Source organism: Myotis nattereri (genome assembly GCF_964212035.1).
Source record: "Myotis nattereri genome assembly, chromosome: 6".
In the NCBI taxonomy this organism is placed as follows: Eukaryota; Metazoa; Chordata; class Mammalia; order Chiroptera; family Vespertilionidae; genus Myotis; species Myotis nattereri.
Genome location: NC_138081.1, coordinates 94,145,844 through 94,170,699, shown reverse-complemented (window position 1 = coordinate 94,170,699; position 24,856 = coordinate 94,145,844).

Here is a 24,856-nt window from a genome sequence, read left to right as displayed (position 1 = left end):
GTCTTATATCAAGCAGAATTATTTAACAGGAAAGGTGGTGGGTAACCTTTTGAAGGGAGAAGGAATTATGGTTGTTTAGTGTTTTTCTCAGTTCCTTTATTTTGCATAGGTTTGATCAATGGAGAAATACAATGGCACAAAATGGCGAGGATAATAATGGGAACAGATCAGACAGACAAATGGCTCCTGTAAGTTCACAGTTCTGCAAACAGATGTTCTTTTCAGCTGGCTAGAGTATATCATTATCTCCAGGAACCCTGAAGAGAGAGTACAAAGATTCACTGGGGAGAGTGGAAATACTGTATATTAACTGTGCAAAATACTGGGCTCTGTACACCACCCAGCCCTGCCCACCGGTGCCCATTGAAGAAGACAAATATTTCGGGCAGTGATTTGTTCTACTTTAAATGTACAGGCTTGTGATTTTTAGAACCAAGTAAAATCGTGGCAAAATAAAACTGTTCGGGGCACCCAGTAAACTTTTAATGATTGTTGTAGTTTGTATCAGAACAAATGGAAAGAGGCTGAGGACTTTAAAAGCAGCCCCTTCCAGTCCTCTAGCATATGTGAGTTCCTGTGGAAACTTCTTTCTTTGTTTCTTTTTTACGTTTTTTTTTTTTTTTGGCCTGTTTTAACTGACCACGAAGAAGTTAATACCTGAAAATATATTTAATGTTCTTACTAAAGAACAAAAGTACTTCCTATGTTTTTGTTATGTGCCATTTTCCAGTGGGCATGATGTTAAATAAATGGCTGACCAAAGCCTAATGTTGGTCAATTTCCCACAGTTTTCAAAACCTTCAAAAATCACCCAGCTAATTATATTAATTTGATATATAATATTTAAATTTGACCTACAAAGCACAACTGTTTTTTTAAATGCATATACTTACCAAATTCTCATTTATTTCAGTTTTCCACTTGCCACTTCATACTGCTCTTCTGCATCCTGAACCATGGACAAGACCCTCAACTGGACATCTCCATAATTACTTAAGGTGAGTGAGAAGGCTGGTCTAGCAACAGTTCATAAACATGCTGTTCGAAAATGGACTCACTTCCTTCCTCCCACCCCACCTGCCTTTGTCGTTTTCCCCTTCTCTTGACAAGTGGGTCTTTGCTCTCTTTTGGGGACCCAAGTAGATACTGCCCACTTTAATGAGTGGACAGGGGATGAATGGAAGCAGGATCCAGGAAGTGTATGAGGGAGGCTGCCGCTGTGTGAATTATGTTTTTAGATGCATGCCATGTCTTTGAGCAAGAGCAACAGCGAGAGCGAGAGCCTGATGTGTCTTTCTGTCCGTCTATCCCTTTAGTGTGGAAATGGGAGCTAAGGCCTGCAGCTGTAGCTGTCTTTAACTAACTTTTAATCATTATAGAGACTTTCCCATTTGGCTGTCATTTCTGCTTTCAGTGCATTTAAGATGCAGTTAGGGCTTTCAGATAACTGGAGTGTGTGGCTTTCCTGCTAATGAACTATGGAAGGCCTTTCACTTCCTGTTCCTCTCTCTCCTCCCTCTTCTGGCTGTTTCTCCAGCCTCCTCACACCGCTCCTCCCCTCCCCCATTATTGGCTCATTGGTAGAGGACCGGCAATGTTAAAATCAATATGAGAATAAATTGCCACATGGTCTTTATTGTGGAGGCCAGGTTTCTACAGAAAATCCTTGTAATCAGAAGAGAGGGAAGATGAGATTAAACTGATTAAACTGAGAAAGTCAGAAAAGGACAACTTGAAAGATTAGCTCTACGAGGCCAGGAAGGCATGGTCCTCCGTGCATGCTAAGCAGAGCTGTCCTCCTCGCTATCGGCCCCTTCATCGGTGACCCTGGCTGCCTTAGCACGGAGCTACTTGATTCAAGGCGAAGACTGGAAATTGAAAAGCCAGAATGCCAGTGATTACAGCCGGTATCAATATTATTGTAATGATGTTTCGTTATCATTAGGAAACTTAATTACTTAAGGTGAGTGAGAAGGCCGGGAAGTAAAGCACCAGGCCACAGCACAGTCGGCATCTAAATCAGGGCTGAGATGTAAGAGCTGCCTCAACTTTAAATTCAAAGAAGGTCAAAAAATGAGAGGAAGGGGACGGCTTTTAAGAACACTTCCATGGTTATGGTAGGTCCTCATAGCAAATGGTTAGCCACTGACACACAAGACAGGGTGAGTAGCTTTTGGAATGCCTCTCATAGTAGCTGCGGCATAGCAGGTACTCCGCAAACAGAGTGAAAGAATGAAGGACTAAGCAAAACCAATGAACCAACTGAACGTGGGTGGCACGCTGAACATGATTAACTGCATTAAAAATCAAGATGCAAAAGTATCACATTTTGAGTATTAATCTTAACCAACTCAACCCCTTTTTAATGCAAAGCTAATCTTAGAACCAACCACCTTCTAACTGCTTCCAAAGTCAACCTCTCTCTTTCCGTCCCCACAGCTTCTCTTTTTCCATAGAGGTTCACAGTTCTTAGCCTGGTTGCTGTGACGTTGTAATTCTGACATGTGGAGTTCAAGTTGGGCACATGTTTTCTTTTAACTCTGACCCCTAAATAGAATTGCAGAGCATTTCTAAACACTCCGAGGTTGTGGTGGTGCTGAGCCAAGCCAGAATTAGCCCCAATTACTGACCTACAAATAGACCTGACCGGACCTGACCCGCTGCCATCGGAGTGCTGCGGAAAATTTGTATTTCCAAATTTCTTGGATCAAATTCATTTATTTTTGAGTAGGCACTGAAGCCAAAGCAAACTTACAACTGCATTTGAATGAACTTTTACATTATTCAGTTGGACCATCAGCAAAACTTTTTCCTGTTGAACTCATCACTTAACCCATTTTATTTAGCTCATTCAAAGATGAAAAAAAAAATCCTTAGAATTCTGAAAAGGGGAAATGCGGTTGGCAAAGGAAATGTGGAAAAGTTAAGGTCAGAAAGAAATGTTTGAAGACTGATCATCTTTGCAGATTAGTTTTGAAATCAGTCACAATTCAGGAATGGGGGCTGTAGCCATTCCTTGGTGACTCTTACCTTGTGGTAAGGAGATAAGACATGCTGGGACCATCCATGATTGTCTCTTAGGGAAAAACAGGCAAATAGTTCCAATTAAAACCTCATTCTTTGTATAAGATTGGGAAGTGTAGAATACTTTTTATGCTACTCAGGATGAGTACCCCACAGCCTAGATATAGCTGCAGGGTTTGTTATAATATTACTAGAGGCCCTGTGCACAAAATTCGTGCATGGGAGGGGGGTGTCCCTCAGCCTGGCCTGCACCCTCTCTAATCTGGGACCCCTTGGGGGATGTCTGACTGCCAGATGTCTGACTGCTGGCAGTCAGACATCCTCTCACAATCTGGAACTGCTGACTCCCAACCGCTCGCCTGCCTGCCTGCCTGATTGCCCCTAACCGCTTATGCCTGCCAGCCTGATCGTCACCTAACTGCTCCCCTGCTGGCCTGATTGCCCCCAACTGCCCTCTCCTGCCAGCCTGGTCGCCCCTAACTGCCCTCCCCTGCAGGCCTGGTTGCCCCCAATTGCCCTCCCCTTCCAGCCATCTTGTGATGACGTGAGGGTGGTCATCTTTGGGCAGCCATCTTGTAATGATGCTGCACATGACGCCACCTAGGCTTTTATTATATAGGATTGTTCTGCCAGTTTTCTGCCCATGTTGGGGATGCCTAGGCATCTTCATGCCTTGGGATTGAGGCTAACACCCCTGGACCTCAAGGAGAAGAGGAAAATCTTGCTCTAGGCTAAGGTTTGCCTCCTGAAATCCTCATTTCTTGCCCCAGAATGAAACTATTCCAATGTTGATTTAATGTAGATACATTTCTTTCCTTCAAGAGACCCTAGACCAGCCGTGGGCAAACTACGGCCCACGGGCCCGGATCCGGCCCGTTTGAAATGATAAAACTAAAAAAAAAAAAAAAAAAAAAAAAAAAAAGACCATACCCTTTTATGTAATGATGTTTACTTTGAATTTATATTAGTTCACACAAACACTCCATCCATGCTTTTGTTCCGGCCCTCTGGTCCAGTTTAAGAACCCATTGTGCCCTCGAGTCAAAAAGTTTGCCCACCCCTGTCCTAGACCCATTGGCTGAAATACATGTTCAGAATCTCAGGCATCAATATTCCTGTATTGCCTTTGTTGATCTATGTTGCATATTAAAATCACATGAGAAGATTTGGATAAATATTTCCCTATCCCTTGCTATTCTGATTTGGTTGATTTGGAACAAGGCACAACTTTTCTTTAGCTTGACTGTGATAAATACTAGTTTGATGTGGTCAATTGGTTGATGCTTCCTAATTTCTTCCCATTTCTAACCTGCTTTGATGGTTTCTGCTCTTGATAGCATAGTAAACATCCCCCTACTCTCAACCCTGACTGCACATTAAAACGCCCTGGTGAGGTTTTGTAAAAACATCTTGCTACTTTCAGTACCATTGCTTTGTCTACATTTATACTGGACTGTACGTAGAGAGATCAATTTCTTTTTATTTTTCCTGCTTGAAATTCATCAAGTTTCCTGAAATTAAGGATTTATCTTGAAACAATTCTTTCTAAAAAATTTTTATTGAATTTATTGTCTCCCCTCACATGCTTTCAAATTTGCTTTTTCTTTGAAATGCCCATTTGGTGACTGCTGAACATTACTATCCTCCGTATTTCTTAACGTCTTTTTCATACTTTCTTCTCTATCTCTCTGATGCATTTTGGATAACGTCTTCATTCATGTCATTAATTTATTCCTTTTTCAGACATATCAAACCTCTCCTTTGGATTTTTTTTTAATGCTTGTACATTTTTTAAATTCTGATAGTTTATTTTCTTAATGTCCCTATCAGTTTTAGGAGCACCTGTTTATGACTACTATTGTTACTGCTAATACTCATCCAGTAATTCTCTCCTAGCACCAGCACACTGCCCCGATTCCAAGTAAAACTGACACCCCCATTAGCCTGCCTCTCAGTGTCTCTTGCCTTCATGTGGTTCCTGGGTGAGCTGCCTAGAGAAGGCTGTTACTGGGAATTTCCAGACTTGAAAAAAGGGATGCTATAAATATTCTCCTTACGACAAGGAGAATCTAATTTAGAGACCAAGCTGCCAGACTTCCAGAGTCCTCTGGGAAAGTCTCTGAACTTTAGCAAGTCCACGAGCAGACACAAGGAGGGACTGCTGCTTTCAGTTTGACAGACAAATGAATCCAGCATGTGCACCAACATCCATCTATTCCCCTTGTGGGAAGCGAGAAAAGTGAACACATAGCAGGGCAGTCTAATGGGGGCCCTCAAACCGAACCCCCATGTGGCCTGGTATATGGAGGTTCCTGAGAAATGGAGCTCAGAAGGTCCCTCAGAATAAACCATATCTTTATCGCTAGCATACACTCTTTCAGAACATGTTACTGGAGTATTTATAATAGAATTTCAGGACACTTGGTGCATCCTACTGTCAAGTATCAAAGACTTAAACATTTTTTGCAGGCATGATTCAGACACAAATGCATTGGCTCTTCCAGATCACATCGGATAAAAAACCAGCATGCCAAGTGACTTCCTTAACACCCCTCTCATTCAGGCTCAAGTCAGGGGGAAACAAATTTTACTTGCTTCCCATGGAAATTAGGAGAAAATATGCCACCACAGTGTGACAACTATTTTCTTTCATCTTATCTTTAACTCTTTAATTATCTTGACCTAAGGATTGCATAACCAAGTGGTAATTCTGCTTATGTGAATGTGAGAGTACTTGTCCTCTACATCTTATTATTTGAGTTTCTTCTTTTTTAAAAAATTCCTTTGAAATTTCAGCTAAAATTGAGCTGAAACTGAGGCAGGAACAGTTCCATATTTTAAATATCTATAGCATCCTAATATTTATGTCACATTCATATATCTGTAATTCTCAATGTATTTTATACAATAAAGAAATTTAAATATATATTCTAGACAGCATAAGCATATAAAATATGGAGTTTAAAAAGAATGATATAAGAATAAATGCCAACAGAAATTGTCATATTTCTTGCTATATGCCAATCTATTACTTTTTAAAAATATATATATTTTATTGATTTTTTTACAGAGAGGAAGGGAGAGAGATAGTTAGAAACATCAATGAGAGAGAAACATCGATCAGCTGCCTCCTGCACACAACCTACTGGGGATGTGCCCGCAACCAAGGTACATGCCCTTGACCAGAATCGAACCCGGGACCCTTCAGTCCGCAGGCCGATGCTCTATCCACTGAGCCAAACTGATTAGGGTGCCAGTCTATTACTTTTTCACCCCTTACTTAGGAGACCAGAGTTCTAAAAAATAATAAAGATTTGACTCAACTTGTACATTACCAAAGGTAAAAAAAAAAAAAATGTTTGAACGCCATGGGCTTTTTGAAGTTATAATTGATAACAAGAATCTGCTTTCTCCACTGCGATTTCAGAGAGGACACTGAGAAATCTGAGAGTTATGCAGCTGCAGGCGTGTTTGGAATCCCACACAAAATGTACTTTCTATCCACCACCTCCTCAACAGATTCTCAAAGGAATTGTTAAATATGATTGTTTTTCATGGTTTGAGACTTTTTCTTAAAATGCCACAGCATGGGCTGGTGGACGTGTCCGTGTTCGTGGCTGGTGTATTTCTGAGCCGGGCGATAACCGCTTCATGCTCGGAAGCTCTCTCAGTGAAAAAGCTACGCTCCCAGGAAGGTGTCAGGGAGCTGCCACCCTGACTGCCCCAAACCACAAGACAACTTCTCGTAAGAAAGCGTTCCAGCCAAAGAGAAACTGAAGTCTAAAGATGGTTCACTAGTTCTTACTTAGCCTAGCTCTGTGGTTACAGATACTGTCCAAGCGGCTAAGCTACAGACCAGGAGAGATGACCAACAATTGATCTGTTGTGAAATGTCCTGTTTCATATAAACACCTGCCTTAGTCCATTCAGGCTGCTATGAAAAGCATCACAGACTGAGTAGCTTCTACACAACAGGAATCTATTCCTCACATTCTGGAGGCTGGGTGTCGGAGATGAGGGTGCTGGCGTCCTAATGATGAGATGGGGGCCCTCTTTTTGGCTGCAGACTCTCAACTTCTCTCTCTGTCCTCCCTTGGCAGAGGGCCTAAGGAGCTCTCCGGGGGCTCTTTTGTAAGTGCATTAATACCATAGTGAAGATTATGAATTCACTGTGGCCACCTTTATGATCTAAGTACATCCCGAAGCCCCACCCCAATATCACCACGCTGGGCATTAAGATTTCAATATATGAATGTGGCAAGTCTGGGATTTTGATTCATTATGACTATCTTTATGACCTAAGTACAGCCCACCCTTTCCCCCACCCAAAACCATCACACTGGAAATTAAGATTACAACACGTGAATTTGTCCAAGTCCACAGAGAGTCGGGAATCCACAAAGGCCAGAAACACTGAGAGGCAGGCCAATGGGGCTATCAGTTTCAGCTGGAATGTGTGCTCCATTGTTTATAGAGATGCTGGGAGAAAACCGCTGAGGGAATATTAATAGTAACAATACCAATTATAAAGAAGATGTTCTTAAATATTAAAAACCTATTAGAATTAAAAATGTATAATCATTCAAAAATAACATTGGAAAGAGAAGCTTAATAGTAGATTAGATACAGCTGATGAATGAATGAGTGAATTATATGAAGAATTATCCAGAATGCAACAAAGAGACAAAGAGATGGAAATTATGAGAAAGAGTTTAAGACACCTGGTGGATAGAAATATCTAGTAGACTCTTAACCAGCATTTTAAATAAAAAGAAAATTTGAAAAAAATGGGATGGAGAGACAATATTAAAATAAATAATGGCTAATAATTTAAAAGAATTGTTGAGAGATAAATCCTTACTTTCAGGAAACTCAATAAATTTCAAGCAAGATAAATAAAAATAAATTACCCTCTACATATACATTATAGTAGAAATGTACATACCAAAGACAGAGAAGTGACATTGAATGCAGGTGGATTTTTTAAAATCATACTCAACAGTAACACTGGAAGCCAACAGGGTAGATCAATATCTTCAAAGAACAGACAAATAATAACTATTGATCTGGAATTTCACATTCAAAACAACTTTTAAGAATTAGGATGAAATACATTTGTAGAGCAACAATACCTTTACCCAAGAAACTTTCAAAGAACATACTTCAAGAAGAGGCCAAATGGCCCAGCCAATGTGGCTCAGTGGTTGGGCATCGACCTAGTAACCATGAGGTCATGGTTCCATTCTGAGTCAGGGCACATGCCCGGGTTGTGGGCTTGATCCCCAGTAGGGGCATGCAGGGGGCAAATGGATCAATGATTCTCTCTCATCATTGATGTTTCTATTTTTTTCTCCCTCTCCCTTCCACTCTGAAATCAATCCAAATATATTAAAAAAGAAAAGGAAAAAAAGAAGAAAGAAAAAAAGAGGCCAAATAAAAGCAGAAAGTAGACCTGAGGCACAGGAAGGCACTATGAGTAAAATGAATGAAAAATGCCTGTTTATCTCAACCTTGATGCTATGAAACAAAATAACAACATCGAATGTGTAGAGTTAAAAATCAGATAGAACATAGAATTAAAATGTGAAATTATTTCATATACATCTCAAGGGAGGAACCGGTGATACACACCCTAAGAGCTGTTCATTTCTAGAGGAGGAAGATACTGTATAATTTTCCTTTTGTATTTTAGTTAACTCTCTATGTTAAATTTAAATAAAGAGTGTGTCATCCTATTTGGGAGAGGAACAAAATAGAAGTGAGAAAAAAACTGGACAATCTCAAATGAGAATTAAAAGAGTGTAGAAAAAGGAAAAACAAAAGAACTAAAGAAGTAGGGCAGTAAGATGGTAGAAATAAATATAAGTAAATTATGTTTATTTTTATTAAAAGTCACAGACTATTAAAATGAATAAGAGAAAGGAAAGAGGGATTTTTAAAATGCTTTCAGAAAATAGAGAACGAATACCATGGGGCTAGTTTATCTTTTTTTATTTATTTTTATTTTTATTTTTATTTGTGTGTGTGTGTGTGTGTGTGTGTGTTTTAGATAATAATCCTTTATCAGATGTGTCTCTGGAAAATATTTTCTCTCAATCTCTGGCTTTTCTTCTCTCTCTTTTTTTTTTTGCTTTAAATTTCTATTTTTTAAAAAAATTGAACTCAAATGTACACTCAAACTCAATGTTACATATTAATTTTTAACAAAGCAGAGACCAGCAGCAAAGTAATTTGTGCTGACAGATTTACTCATTTGTATTTGGGTCTTGCTATCTCTCTTTATTTTTTTTATTATTTTTTTAGTTTTTCCCCTTTATTGATTAAGATATTACAAATGTGTCCTTATCCCCCCAATGTCCTCTCATCCCCCCCAATCTTGACCTCACCCTCACCTCCTGTTGTCCACATCCATCGCTTATGCTTATATGCATGCATACAAGTCCTTTGGTTGATCTCATCCCCACCCTCCCCTACCTTCCCTCTGAGTTTTGAGCATCTGATCAATGCTTCTCTGTCTCTACATCTGTTTTTGTTTATCGGTTTATGTTGTTCATTATTGAAAGCACTTCATTGAGATATAATTCTCATATCATACAATTCACCCATTTAAATCATACAATTAAATGGTTTTAGTATATTCACAGATATGTGTCCCCATCACCACAGTCAGTTTTCAAATATGTTTCATTACCCGAAAGGAAGCCTCATGTCCTTATTCCCCACCCAATCCCCCCCCCCCCCCCCCACTGGACAAAGCAGCCACTGATCTACTTCCTGTCTATAGACTTCCCTGTTCTAGAATTTCACATGGTTGCATCAGTTCATAGACGCTTTTCTTTATTTTTTGCTTTCCGTTTTGAAAGGTAGCAGAGTAAAATATATTCAAATGAAGCCACTGTATGGCCCAAGGATGAAAATACTCCTCCTTCTTAATATTTTAAAGTCACTTTCTTTTACACACAAACTTAGTTATGGAAATTGACGTCCCTTCTCCTTAGCCCCCAATTTGATCTGATATTCCCAGTATGCATTAGGCAGTTTAATCTAATGGAATGATTTTTGCCATCTCTAGTAAGGATGAAGTGCTAAGAGTTGTGCGATTGCTCTGTGGGCATTAAATAAAACGTAGTTGAAGGCCTATACATTCAAGCAGGATATTTCCAATAGATTTCAGCAATTTTAACACCCTTTGCTGTTAAATAATAATTACTTTTTTCAAATTTTTATTTTTTGCCATGTAGTGGCTGACTAATATGAGCGAAGATTGAATAAACCGTACATTACCTTCTGAGAAAGATCATTAACCTCATGTTTCAGATGATAAAACTAGGGCAGAGAATGTAAGGAATTGGCTGAAAGCGGTATGTTAAGTCAGGTAGAAATAGAATCTCAACCTTTTCTAGTCCTCTGTCATAAATCCCCGGTTTGCTTTAGATTCGCGTGTATAATTACGTATATTGTTTCCTACCTCCTCCCTTTCCTTAAGGAGAAATACATGTTTTTAAGAAACACATGCATATTCTTTAAATTGTTCAGACCTTTGAGTGCATGAGTTATTTAGCTTGTGAGGGTTGAAGGCTTTGGAATTAACCTAGTTACATTGGGGGAAAAACAGCAGTTATGATTCAACTCCAATAGGCAATGGACATTGGACTTCTAAGCCATACTCCTTAGCATTTCTGCATTTCTCCCTTTAGGGTAATTTGTGCAAAAAGGCGGGGAAAGTCATCATTATCATTACATTGTTTATGCCCTAATTCCTTTTGAGAAAACTTCCCTCGCCCCCACCTACCTCTCCATGGGTCATTTGAGGCTTTTTCAAATTAGAGGAGTTGCACACGTTTTTCTGTGGTGGGTAATTCAGGGGAAGGGTGGGCTGAGCCCAGTCCCAGGCGGGCACGGGCACCTCTCTGAGCAGAGGGGCTTCCGTTGTGGGTGGAGGCATGTGGGGCAGCTCTGGGGAAAGCTCAGGACGATACAGCCTATGGCTGCAGATTCAGCTGCTCATAGCAAGGTCAACAACAAAAGGACTGAATTTAAAAAAATCAGGAGAGGAAATACTCTAAATTGACATGGAAAGAGTAAACCTGACTGCTATAGTGAAGAAAGTTGGTGTTTGCTCCCTCAGTCTTGTATCACTATCATGAATATATACTTTGCACTCTAGTTTTATAAGCTAGAACAGAAAGTTGGCTAAAAATGAGGAAAAAAAATGTAAGTGATCAAATACTGCTTTTGAGGAAGGGTGTTAAAAGAGGAGAAGAGACATTGATCCATTACAGTGACTATCCTCTGAAAGAGTTGGATAAAACAGAATACATATGTAAGTAAAAGAATTATTCAAGAATTAAAGTCTTGTGGTCACTCTTTGAATTGCTAGAGTACAAACTAAAAGCCTTTTGGGAAATTTGGTATCTAAAACTTTATTACCGAGCTGTTACTTGTGGTAGTGTCTTGATAGGTCAGTTTATAAATCATTAACTGATCAACTCAAATTATGTATATTTCCAGGAAGTATGTGAGAGATGAGATGCATGGAGTCAGCTGTGTCTTTTAAGTGTTATGACAATATTTTTAAAGAGCAAATACATATAAAATGATGCACTTATCTAGACATCAGATCCATGAGACAAATCAGTTCTTGTGGACCCTCTCCACTGCTCTCTCTGAAGATGGATAGACTCATCCAGTCTTAACTAACATTAGTCCAGCATTTTATGGCATCAAAAGTGAGTCACTATTATTTAATTTAAAAGCATATTACCATTGCTTCCAGGGGAAATGTATGGCCAATAACAAGCATTTTCAATGTATTTTTATTATAAAATGTCTATCAAATACAAAAGTGAAAGGAATACTCAATTAGTGAGAAATGATATATTTTGTAATGTCTCCTCCCCCCCCCCCCATTTTGGGTTTATTGATGGATTTAAAAAATTTTTAATTTAATTTTTTGTGTGATGAGAGCCTTATTTTGCATTTGGTGAATTTTAATTTTTTACTTTCGGAGTTTATGATGTACCATCAGTTCTTAGGAAAATATTGAGATGTGACCTTCAATTTTTAAAGGAAATCTAGTGCTTGCTGTATATTAGCACTAAGTAATGGAAATGAGGCCGAGTTACTGACTTCTCTAATCTCACTTCATTATTTGTCAATGCTACAGACCTTTCTCTCTCTCTCTTTTTTTTCCCTTTTGGAATATATTTTTCAACACTGAATTGACCTGCATTTCAAAAACATCAGCATCCATCACTGCCTTTGAGTCGGGTACATGTGAAATACTTAAAATTATACAACCCTACTTAGGGCATCTAAAAGATGCTGAGGAAAGACATTTTTGTTATCTAAAGACATAAAAACAGTATCTACTAGTAAGCAAAGTGAGGCTTATTCCTGATCACTCAGCAGGCAATTAAAGAAACTGATTGCTAGGAAGAAATGCTTTAAATTGCATGTTTAAAAGACCTGGGAATCCTAATATGTACTTCCTGCCTGTCTCCCATCATATTGCTTTAACAGTTCAGAGCCTGATAAGCTGAGAATATGTGCCCAGATGTGTGCCTGCCATGTCTGAGTGGACAGCACGGGCAGCGCTGGCCCTGCCTCCTCCGTCATGCTATTAGTTGCCTTTTTCTAAATATATGGATTACTAGATTTTTAAATTGGGATTTTTTTCTTTTAAAAAAATGACATTTGTAATTTATATTGGTGCTAATGGAAATTTTATTATAAAACCATAGTCTTTGTTTGATTGGCACATAGAATAGACTTTACAAATTGATTTTCTCCCTTGTGTCATCTTTTTGAAGTAGAGTCATGAACATTATTTTAAAGAGTAAGGAAGATTTTTCAAGTAAATCAACATGCTAGTCCCAAAGTAAAACAAATATGAATTATTTCCAGAATGTTTCTATTTCTCTCATTCTCCCTAAAATAAAAATAAAAAGAGAGCAAGAGAAGGTAAAATAGTTTTAATGACTCAGAGTTTATTCTTTATATAGCTTTTCCACACAGCTAACTGGTGGATGGATAGGCAGCTAACAGCAACTGGTTCAGTAGTAATACGTAAAAACTCAGAATTATAACCTAAAATGATAAATCAGTGGAACGGCCTCAGTGGATCCATGATTCTAGAAAATCAGCTCTTTCTAACTCTGCTTAGCAAAGTCTTGCATGTTCTCAGGTCTTAGACATTCCCTTTTACAGAAATAAGTGGGTCAGCTTTTCAAAGGCTCTGAGGCAGTCAAGCTGATGGGCAAAATCTGTTGCATTAGGTTAGCCTGGAACTGTGAGAAAACAAACGAGAGGATCTGCAACCAAGCATCATCTCAGTCTGGATCAAACTGACAGCTGTTACAACATCTCATTAACCGTGCAACTCCACATCGCACTTGATATACTACAAGGAAAGAAAAACGTTACAAAATGCAAAGTGTTTGGAATTTGTCACAAATAGGTAACATTTTTTTAAACCGGCTATATCATATCATATTTGTGTATAAAGATAATAACTATATTAGAATGTGACAATCAGACTAATAGTTCAACTTGGTATTTTTCTCCAAAAATAATTTTTAATCACAATTGTCAGCTCTGTAGTCCTGTTTTCAACATAGATGTTTGGACTGCCTCCTATAGGAAACGATGCAATATTAATAGAGGTTAAACACAAAATACCCGCAGAAGAAAATATTATATTACCAGCAAAATAATGTTTAATCACTGGAGAACATATTATAGTCCCAGATTATTTGCTTTTATTTGCCTTGTGAAAATATTTTTATCCAGCAAAATCATGAAAGTAAGAATTCAGGGCAAGTTTTATTGGGCTTTGGCAATGGGTTGTTATAATATTTCATCCAATCAGTTGAAGGCCTTAAAAACAAAATCTGAAGTTTTCTGGAGAAGAAACTCTGTCGCAAGACAGCAGCAGAGAAATCATGCCTTAGTTTCCAGTCTGCTGGTCTTCCATGTAAGTTTTACACTTGCCAGTCCTCACAATTGCATGGGCCAGTTTCTTAAAATAAATCTCTTTATAGATATAGATATGTAGATAGATAGGTGGATAGATGATAGATAGGTGGATAGATAGATAGATAGATAGATAGATAGATAGATGTAACTTTTTGGTTTTGTTTCTCTGGAGAACCCTTACTCTTATTAAAAGATTCATTTTTTTATGGGCAGAAGAGATATTGAAAATTAGAATAAAATATTTTTGCTAACTTCTCAGAGGTCAGATTGGGAGGGAAGAGGTTAAAGATGAATCCTCTGTATTTTTTATAAGCTAGAGATTACTAATTTTATTATTTCTCCAAACTTCCTCAATGCCTTATTCTTACGTTTATGATGTGATGCTATCCTGCTAATGACCCCTATTTGTTTATTATCCTTTATACTGTGTATATGTGAAAATACATTATAAGTTGCAAATGTAGGTTATGTCTCTTCATAAATCTACTGCCGCCCAATTCTCATTAATGGCTTTAAATTTGGATTTTTTTCTCAACAGGTAGAAAAGAGATGTCATCTAAGACGAAGATCTCAGAATGTCACATGAAAGGGCATGACTTTTATTGAACTAATAAATTATTATTTGACTTCTTCAACAAGCATTGAGTTGCTTCAAGTGAGTGAGAAAATACCATCAGAATTTCTTGGTGATTCCCACCATTATCCCAAGGGGAGTGAGAACCCATCAAATGTGTGTGGACTGCAGGATTAAGGAAGGTTGTGTGTGCAGCCTGAGTCTGTCCTGATCAATTTAATTCTCTTCATCCCTACCCCATTGCTTACCTCTATAACTCTTCAATTTCTCGCACAGTTTCACTTGATCCCAATCTATAACTAGGTCAGATATGTTGGTGGAATTATTGTCATTTAGTATTTAAGAGCACATTCACAACATTAAATGAAGTGATAAAACTGGGAAATGTAATTCTTGCCATATCCCTCTGAGATAATTTGTGATGTCCTTTGAGTGAGGAAACTAGACTCATGCAGCTTGACCAAAACTAAGTATGTCACTAAATCTATTTTCTCATAGAAATTGTTAAGTGAAAACAGTTGGTAAAGCTCTTTCCTAGGGATTATCAAACAAAATAAAACAACAACAATAAAAAACATATAAGCCATCAGGAAGCTAATGGTTTGGTCTCAGAAAAAACTAGAGTAAATTAATCCCCTAAGCACCCTGTCCTACCATAATACAGGTCTCCATTTCCTTCCTGCTGCCTGTAGGGTCATGTCTACGTTCCTCAGCACGACTGTAGGCCAGTAGCTTCACCACCTGCCTATCTCTTCAGTGTGCACTTCCTCCCCCAGCTCACATGCTGCTACAGCCGTTCCAAAACACTTTGACTTTTAAATAACATCCAAACTGAAACCCAGATCTTCCCCAAACCCACATTTTCTTCCTCAAACCTTCCAACTCATCTCAGTTTATACAATTTAGGTTATACAATGTGGTTTTTAAGGTGTACAATGTGATTATTTAATATACATACCCATGGTGAAATGATTCCTACAATCAAGTTAATCGACACATCCATCACCTTGCATAGTTACATGTGTGTGGTAAGAACACTTAAGATCTACTCTCCCCATCTCAGTTTGTGAGAATGTTGTTCTTTCAGTTGCTCTGGCCAGAAAGTGTGGAGTCATCCCTGATCACTTTTTTTCTTTCTCTCATTTCACATCCAGTCTGCCTGCAAATCCAATTGAACTTGTTTTCCAAATAGGTCTAGGTCCCAACCATTTGTCATCACAAAGACTATGCAAGTCTGAGCCACATGTCTGACAGAAAAATATACTGTAAGACTAAAAACAAAGAAAACAAATGAACAAATGTCCGTCCTCCTCACCCCCAAGAGCCCATGGTTGCATCAGATACATTCAGAGGAGGACAGCTGCCCTAAAGTATTGAAAGGTATCTGTTGAATTATAATCAAGCCTCGTGGCCCTTCACATTTTTCTAAATTATTCAAGGTTTTTTCATTAGAACCTCCTGAATTTAGTACAAATATCTTCTGAGGGACACTTCTGAGTAGACCTTACTATTTTCTAGCCTCCGGCCTTCTCCGTTGTAGAGATGTCCATGCCTCATCATCAATGTCGTCGTAATAACAGCCTCTACTTCCCTTGAGTAACTGTTACATTGCTGGTCACTGTACTGGGTACTTATAGTCACTATAATTCCCTCAAAATCCCACTGACCATTATTGTTACTCATGGCCAATATCGTTATTGTTGTTATTATCCTCTTCCATTGATGGAGACGCAGACTCAAGGAGCTAAGTTGCCAGCCTCAGACCATCAAGGTCCTTGTGATAAAGCTGGAGTTCACACTCAAGTTGGTCTGGCATGGAGGCCCATGGTCATTCCACTAGATTATGCTGTTCCAGGCATTGAGGAGGGCGTTGAAATGGAGAATTTTAGACCCCTGATTATTTAACTTTAGGTGAATTTAGATAGTTTCTGGTGAGCCCTAGCTGGTTTGGCTCGGTGGATAGAGCATCGGCCTGTGGACTGAAAGGTCCCAGGTTCGATTCTGGTCAAGGGCATGTACCTTGGTTGTGGGCACATCCCCAGTAGGTGGTGTGCAGGAGGCAGCTGATTGATGTTTCTCTCTCATCGATGCTTCTAACTCTCTATCCCTCTCCCTTCCTCTCTGTAAAAAAATAAAAAATAAAAAATAGTTTCTGGTGAAATGTTCCATGTGCATTTGGTAAAAATAGAAACAATTTTTCTTAATAATTCCTGCTGGGCAGACCCTTGGACTTTAGTAGATGACTGATGCCCTTGTTTCAGACTGATGGTTTTCTGTAATGTCACTGGTTACGCATCTAGATTTAAGAAAGTCTAAAACTTGGTGAAAAGATAAACTTGGTTTATCCTACTGACAGCCCTCTGATTAATCTGTTTAAGCTGCCATAACACAGACTGGGTGGCTTACACAACTGGGTGGCTCTATTTTCTCTCAGATTTGGAGACTCAGTCTAAGATAAAGGGTTGATTTCAGGTAAGACCTGTCTTCCTGCCTTGCAGACAGCTGTCCTTCACTCACTGTGTCGTCACATGGCCTTTCCTCTGTGAGCACATGAAGAGAGAGGTCTCTGGCGTTTCTTCCTTTTCTGATAAGGACACCAGTCCTGTGGGATTAAGGTCTCACTCTTATGGCCTCATTTAACATTAATTACCTCTGAAAAGGCCCAATGTCTACATACAGTCACATTGGGGGTTAGTGCTTCAATATATGAATTTAGGGGAGGGGGAGAACACAGTTCAGTCCATAACTTCTACCATAGTCTTTGATTTGACTTTTATTAAACTGAAGAGCTACAAACCTAAACCATGCATAAATTTATTGTTTATTAAGAAAAACTATTTAGATGCCTATTTTTTTTTTTGTATACTTTCTGCCTAGTATACAAAGTTATCATTTTCAGGCACCAGGTGTAAATGAATCACATAATGAATAAACTTGAAGTATTTAATTTTAACTGATATGTTATACCTTTTAAATAAAGTAAATTTTCTGTTACTCCTCTGTAATAACAAAAATAAATAAAACTACTTTTAAGTATCAGTTAGGTTTTAGTGAAAATCATTCATTAAATGTTGTACACTGTTTAAATCTAACTGGGTAACTAAACACTAAAGTGAAGAGGAAGAGTCTATATTGGTCTAATTTGAATTATATGTTCTCAACAAGGATAATTGCTATTGACTGCCGAAAGCACCATTGTCTAAGTCATGAATAATCATAAAACATTACATTTGGCACAAGAAGAATGGAAATAAACCCATAAAAAAAAGCAAAATGCAAAATACCAACAAACTCCCCTCTCTTTTCCTCTGCCTAAAAGAATATAAAGCCATGTGAAACACGATGACTTTATTACCTGAGAAAATGTGCTACATAATAATCTCAAGGAGCCTCATTTATTATAGATAATATTTCACTTTAGGTTTGACATTTTATTCTGGAATGAAGCTCCCTTGTTACTAAGTGTGCATCATAAAAATAGGGAGATCCTTCGTGCCTCACTCACCTGTCTCATTAGCTGAGCCCTTAATGCAGAGCTAGTAACACCAATTTTGTTCTAGCAGAATATTTATCCAGAATGTGGCCAAATGTCACAGGTTGAGCACTGTGAAGAGGCGTTAAGGTTTAAAGTCAATAAGCCTCTTGCCTGAGGGGCGTCTATAACCACCTTGCGATTGCATTCATTCAAGGGTCCTGTGGCTGCTCTTGAGCAACTTGAGAGTGTAGTTTCCCACACTGGGTAACATTAGAACAACACAAAACACATATCCTCCCAGTACCTTGGTGCTTAGTTGAAAAAACACATAGATTAACTTGAAAGTCAATGTCCTTTAAATTACAATGTTAGTTTTGTAAATAAATAGCAAATATGCATTTATTATTCTGTTTCTATAGCAGAGCATAAACCTTAGGAGAGGATTTCTTAGCCTCAGCCTCAGTAACATTTGGGGTGGATAATGCTTAGTTGCGTGGGGCTGTCTTGTAGACTACAGGATGTTTGGCAGCATCTCTGTCCTCTAACCACTAGACGGCACTTGATGCTAGTAGTAGTCCCTAAGTTATGACAGTCAAAAGTATATCTAGACATTGCCAAGTGTCCCCTGGGGTGTGAGGGGAGGGCAAAATCTCCTACACCTGCCCCCTTCCAGCCGGTGCCCAATCCCCTCTGGTTGAAAACAATTGTTCTTTGAAAAGAAGTTCATTGCAAGATGGTGAAAACGCAGAGCACAGATACAGCCCCCAAATGGGGAGATACATGTTGTCCCACTAAGTTTCCCAGCATCTATTTGCAGTAACTGGAAGAGTTATTTTGATACTAAAGAGTGGCATTTTCATGATCTCCTCGATGGTTTCCTTCCATGACTCTCTGATGTCCCTAGGAGAAAACACAAAACAGTTGCCCATGGCCAATGCTAATTTGGACTCTGATTGACCAAGTTTACAGCAATCAAATACATGATTTAAAGAACAAAGAATTCCTGGGTAGAGCTGGTATAATGACACTTAAAAGTTAGCTGTTTATTCCCAGGTGGTTCCTGATCCTAAAGAAACCCTTCATTCCCAGGTGGAAAGCACACTGCCTGCCTCTGTGTTTCACAGCCATTTTCTGATCCCCGCAGCGGCTTCATCATGGTGCACTTGGATTATTTGGTCAAGTATCTGTCTCACCCATTGGGCTATGTGCTATGGATGAATATAGTGGGTATTTCCTACTTATTTTTCCATTCTCCATGTCCAGCATATAGGGATCAATAAATGACCATTGGCTAAATAAATACAAGCTCTACTTAATTATTTATTTAACAAACACTAATTAAATAATTTGACATGTCAAGAATTATTCTAGACCCCAGGAATGGAAAGATGAATTAGTGTTGATGCTTCCTCTGAGAATTCATGGCAACATGGTTAGAGGTTAGGATTAGGGTTAAGGTTAAGGTTAAGGTTAGGGTTAGGGTTAGGGTTAGGGGTTAGGGTTAGGGGTTAGAGTTAGGGTATGGGGTTAGGGTTAGGGGTTAGGGTTAGGAGTTAGGGTTAGGGGTTACAATTAGGGTTAGGAGTTAGTGCTTGAAACTAGGGGTTAGGGTTAGGGTTAGGTAAGAAAAAAGTGCTGAGGGGCAGAACAAGGCAATATGAAGATGAGACGCCAGTGTGAACTATTGGGTTCGTTGTCTTGAGAAATGAATGAATGAGTTCATGGACAAGAGAGTGGTAAGCCAAAGGGAAGCAAAGTTTATTGCTTCCAAAGTAACAAAGCGCTCACCCTGCGAGAGGGGTCCTGAGAGTCTCTTTTGCCAGGTAAGGTAACATATCCACAGGGTTTTGGGATTTGGACATGGACATCTTGGGGTGCAGGGAGGCGCATTATTTTCCCTAGCCCATGAGAAAAATAAAATTGTCTAAGGTAATCTTAAAAATAATTTCAGACCTAAGCATCTGTGGCAGAGGACTCCTTCTGCTCCATGCTTTCCCTGTGATTATGTGTAGATCTGCTTCACTATTTGTAGCTCACCATCTTCAAGAAGAATTTAAAAAGTAGAAAAGGGGTTCAAAAACAGATCATTGGTGATTCGGCTTATCCTATATAATAAAAGCGTAATATGCTAAGTGTCTGACGGATTAGTTGACTGTTTGGTTGACTATTTGACCAGTCGCTGTGATGTGCACTGACCACTAGGGGGCAGACACTCCACTAGCTTAGCTTGCTGCTGGGGTCTGGTGGATCAGGACTGGGTGAGAGGGCCAGACATGCCCTGGAGCCCTCCCCATGGTCCCTCCCTCCAAGCTGGCCCCTATCAGCCCAATCGAAGCCATCTGGCCAACCTCCTGCAGTTCCTCCCTGGCTGGCCAGCTCCCATTGGCTCTGATTGGGACTGGGCAAGATAGCCCCGAATGGCCTGATCGCTGGACAGGTTAAGAGACCCCACCTGTGCATGAATTTGCGCACCGAGCCTCTAGTTCATTAATAAACAATTTCCCAGTAAATGAGTTTGAGGAGCACCATTGAAGACTCATAGCAACAGCCTCTCAGTGGTGTGAAATTTATAAGATTAAAGATAAAGATAGCATAGATGATCTTTTGAGATCATTATAGTCCTAGAAATCTTATATGATTATTACCTCTGTGAAAAGAAATATTGAACATACTCAGAGTTCCAGGTATCATATCATTAGAAGCAATTCTTGTATAATAAGCACGCAAAATATTTTTCAAGTTAAGATATCATGGAGGGGTGGTTCTTTTAGTTATTGCTTTGGGTTTTCTTGTTTTTAAAGTTCTCAGCATTTTTGCATTTAAACTGTTGGTAGCAACAGCTCTTTGGGTGGTGGGATGTTGAAAATGTGCAGTGCCTACAAAGCACTCTTTGGATTTGGGGTTAGCTTTTATTTGCTGTGACAGGAAGAAAGGAGAAAGGGTGAATGATATATTGCTCTTTCTATTTATGAAATGGCTTGAACACATAAAAGCTTCCTTCCTAGAAAATAAAGCAAACAAATAAATATAGTCCTCCACAGTTAGCAATTTCCTAACCAGCAAATGCTGAAACATTTGTTATGTTTTTCTTATCCTACTCCCTAGTTTGACAACTTTGTGGGAATTACTATACTTGGAGAAATATTGTTGGGATGGTTTTACGGCTACGTTTTCTCTGTAGAAAAGCCTGCTTGGTAGAAAGCAGACTTGGTAGAAAGTAGAAAAAAAAATAATTGAGTCAATAGGTAATTCTAAAGTCTTAGAATTTTAGAGCTTAAAGGAATTAGACAGGTAATTTAGTTCAACCCCCTACGAAGCTTGGATCCAAATACGACTTGACCTTCACCTCTTCCTCACCATGCCAGTTTCTAGGGTCTTCCTTTCTGATTCCCTCATGTGGGTGCATTTGAATTCCTTATCATTCTGAGCAACACCCTGGGTGGAGTTCAATGTTCCTACTGAGATCTGAGCTGGGAGGAGTGGAACGAGTGTATATCACCCTCTTCATTCTAGACACCATAGAAGTCTACTCTCCTTTGTGCTCCCATCACATAACGATGTCAACATCCAAGAAGGTTGCAACCAGTTGACTCCCAACTACTTCATCTCATGATGCTGTGCGGTCCAGTCCCTCCTGCGCCACCCTACGGGGGTCGTTGGCATTCATCCGTTTGTGTTTTGTCTGTGCAGAGGGGAAGATTGTGACTCTGTCATTCAATGTTTCCCATCCCTCCCAATGGCATGGCCTCCATCCGCTGGAAAATCATGCCCCCTGTGCCATCATTCCGGGATCGACGGTCCAGCTGCTGCTGGTGTCCTTAGCCATGTGATTTCAAGCTTGCTGATGACTGAGGGCCTCAGCATCAATTCCCAAACTGTGCCTGGAATAGGTTGTGAGATCTGGTCACGTGCTTGTGGAAATCAGGACACACAGGTAAATTTTGCCAATGTGGTTTATGGGTTTGCTTTATACTTACGTGGTTATTTGTAATCAGAAGAAAAGAGAGTTTACAATGCACACATGTGGATAAAATGATCCATCATTCAGAGGGCAGATCCCTGTTTTTTGCAGGAAAGCCAGGCTGCCTGGCACACCGTCTGGGCTATGATTCCCAGAGGGTCGCCAGCTTCGAAGAAAGTCCCTGCCTGTGCAGTGATGCCTTGAATTCCTTTAATTTGAAGTTATTGCTTAATTAGAAGTAAATCATAGATTAATGTATGTGGAAAGTTAGCATATTGGCATGATTTGATACTAGAGAAGGAATAACGAATACTAGGTCTGTTCCCAAGCAGATCTGATTTCAGAATAGCAAGGTGAGGGTAAGAGCGGCTTGTTCTCAATTTGGTTCTGCAAATAGTTTGTGACAATTCATTTATCTGCACAATGGAATTGAGTGATTCGGGACTAAAATTAGAACCAACATAGCACGTGGCTCACAGTTCCTGAGGCAGCTTCTTCTCACTCCTTCCAAAATACTTTTGAAGAATCAGAAAGGATGAAAATTCTCCAAGAAAAAGCAACACCAAGATTGAATTCCACTAACTGCAAGAATTTTGGAAAAAATCCCACGAGCCACAAAACCTGTGGGGAGGAATATATATAATCAGAAGCAATCAAAGGATGCTGCTTAATCCCGCGAGAAGCAAACTGTCCCCATGAGAAGACAGGCTGGATGGAGCCCCGCCCCTCCCCCACCGCCTGCCTCTTGCCTGTGTTCTGAACCTGAAGTTTCAACTTGACAATTAGCTGTCTCTCTGAGCTGCATGGGTGCCACTTTTTGCTGTGACCTGAATACTATCTGCATCCACGTTCCATGAGAAATTTCCTTTTAAGCCATTTATTAGACTTTAGGGGGTTGGGGGGAATAGAAGAAAACGATGGCAGTGGTATCTGGATCCAGGGGAGCTCCGCTGCAATGAACTAAGCAAAGGAGATGGAGAGAAACCTGAGAAGTCATTCCATGCCCCCACATTCTTAACCCAGTAACACCATCTCCGTGTTTTCCAACGTGTTTTAGTCTATACCACCTTTACTGAATTCTGACTCAATTTCTGTGTACTTCCTCCTAACTGTGATTTTTGTCAAGCTTTAGAGAATTTAGTTTTGAGTATAAAAAACAACACTCATAAGAAATATGCCTTTTTTTTTTTTTTTTTTTTAGCAATACATGCCCTCCCAGACACTATGTGCACTTGACCGCATCCCTGCCATGCAAATATGAAACACAGATCTAGACACTGTTGTCTAGGTTTAGGTCTGAGACCAGGAGGATTCCATTAACATCCTGGGGCTTTTACTACTGTTCTCCTACTAACTTTTCCTGGAAAATATGTAGGAAGAGCAAGGATAAATTAGATGCTCTGTCCAGTGACAAACACAAGGACTCTACACACATCCCCTCATTTGAGAAAAAGGAGAGAGAAGTGTACAGCATGGAATAATTGGCACATCATCCTTAAACATATCTCTAGAAAAGGCTTCACAAAAAAATATTTTTAATGAAGGAAATTGCTCTGGGTTTTCCTTATGATATAAAAATTAGGAGCCCCATGAATTAGGAACTGCCAGGATAAGAGGAGACTGCATTGAAAGTAGGGGGATCTGGATGAGCTAAGAAAGAGCAGCCACCATAAATCTGGAATCAGTGTTGAGAGCAGTAAAAAACAGAACTGATGCTGCAGAAAGTGGAAACACTAACATGACCATAATTTTGAGATGCTGTATTTTTATGTGAGTTATTGAGGCTGACCTTTTTTCAGACTCCACTAACCTATGCCATTTAGAATTCTAAGGCAATAGCAGGGCATTATACTAGTAGGGGCTATATGTGAAAATTCTTTGTCTTCTATGCTTACTTTAGAAACACAAAACTTACCTTAGGCAGACATGCTGGATAGGTGAGTAGTGGGTTTCAAATAAATAGCATCTTGATTTTGTACGTCTGGTCAAAAAGACCAGAAATTGGGCTTACTTAAAAATGCAAACAATTAAACCAGTAGGTTCTGAGTGTATATAGAATGCTTTGGAAAGTATAGTTAAGGCTGGATAAAGGTTTGAAATGCTAGCCCATAGTACCATGCTTTTCGGGGTGGTTGAGGGGGATATGGCTGCACTGGGGTTAAAGAGGAGTATGATAAGGTTTGTTAATGGAATCTCTACATGGGCTGCGTAGGAACTTAAAACTCATTAATAATAAAAGCCCTGCTTTAAAAACTGACCTTGTAGTTGAAAGATGTGCACTTGTATCATTACCAATTAATGTGTTAGGTAACATAGCTTGTACTTGGAAAGCAACAAGGAGGAGTATCTAAATGATAGTCACACATCTTAATTAGTGTCATTAATAGTTCTTTAGCCATCTTTCATGAAAGCAGTGGCATTACATTGCAAGCATCTTGTTAAAAGCCAAACCAGGAAGTTAGATTCCCAGCCAAGTCCTTAACAGTGGTTTTAAGTTATGGTGCCTACATGACTGGAATGTTCCTCTGGGGTCTCTTCTTCGCTGCAGGACTTGTGCAAGCAATCAGCAGCAGAGCCAGACCTGAAGGTAGTGACTCATGGGCAGCATTACCGGAGCGCTGTGAAATCCAGGATGGAAAAATGGAAGGAGAAATGTGCACATCAAATTTGTTCTTAGCACGCCCTCCCCCATGGCCGACCAGTGATTGTCATATTGTCAGCAAAGAAGTATAAATGCTTCATTTATGAATTCAGTGCCTGCTATTGAAAAGCTGAAAAAAAATTGAGAACTAGGTTCTGAAAGTTACCAAAAAGAAGGCCCAGTAAAAAGCCTTTTATTGAAACA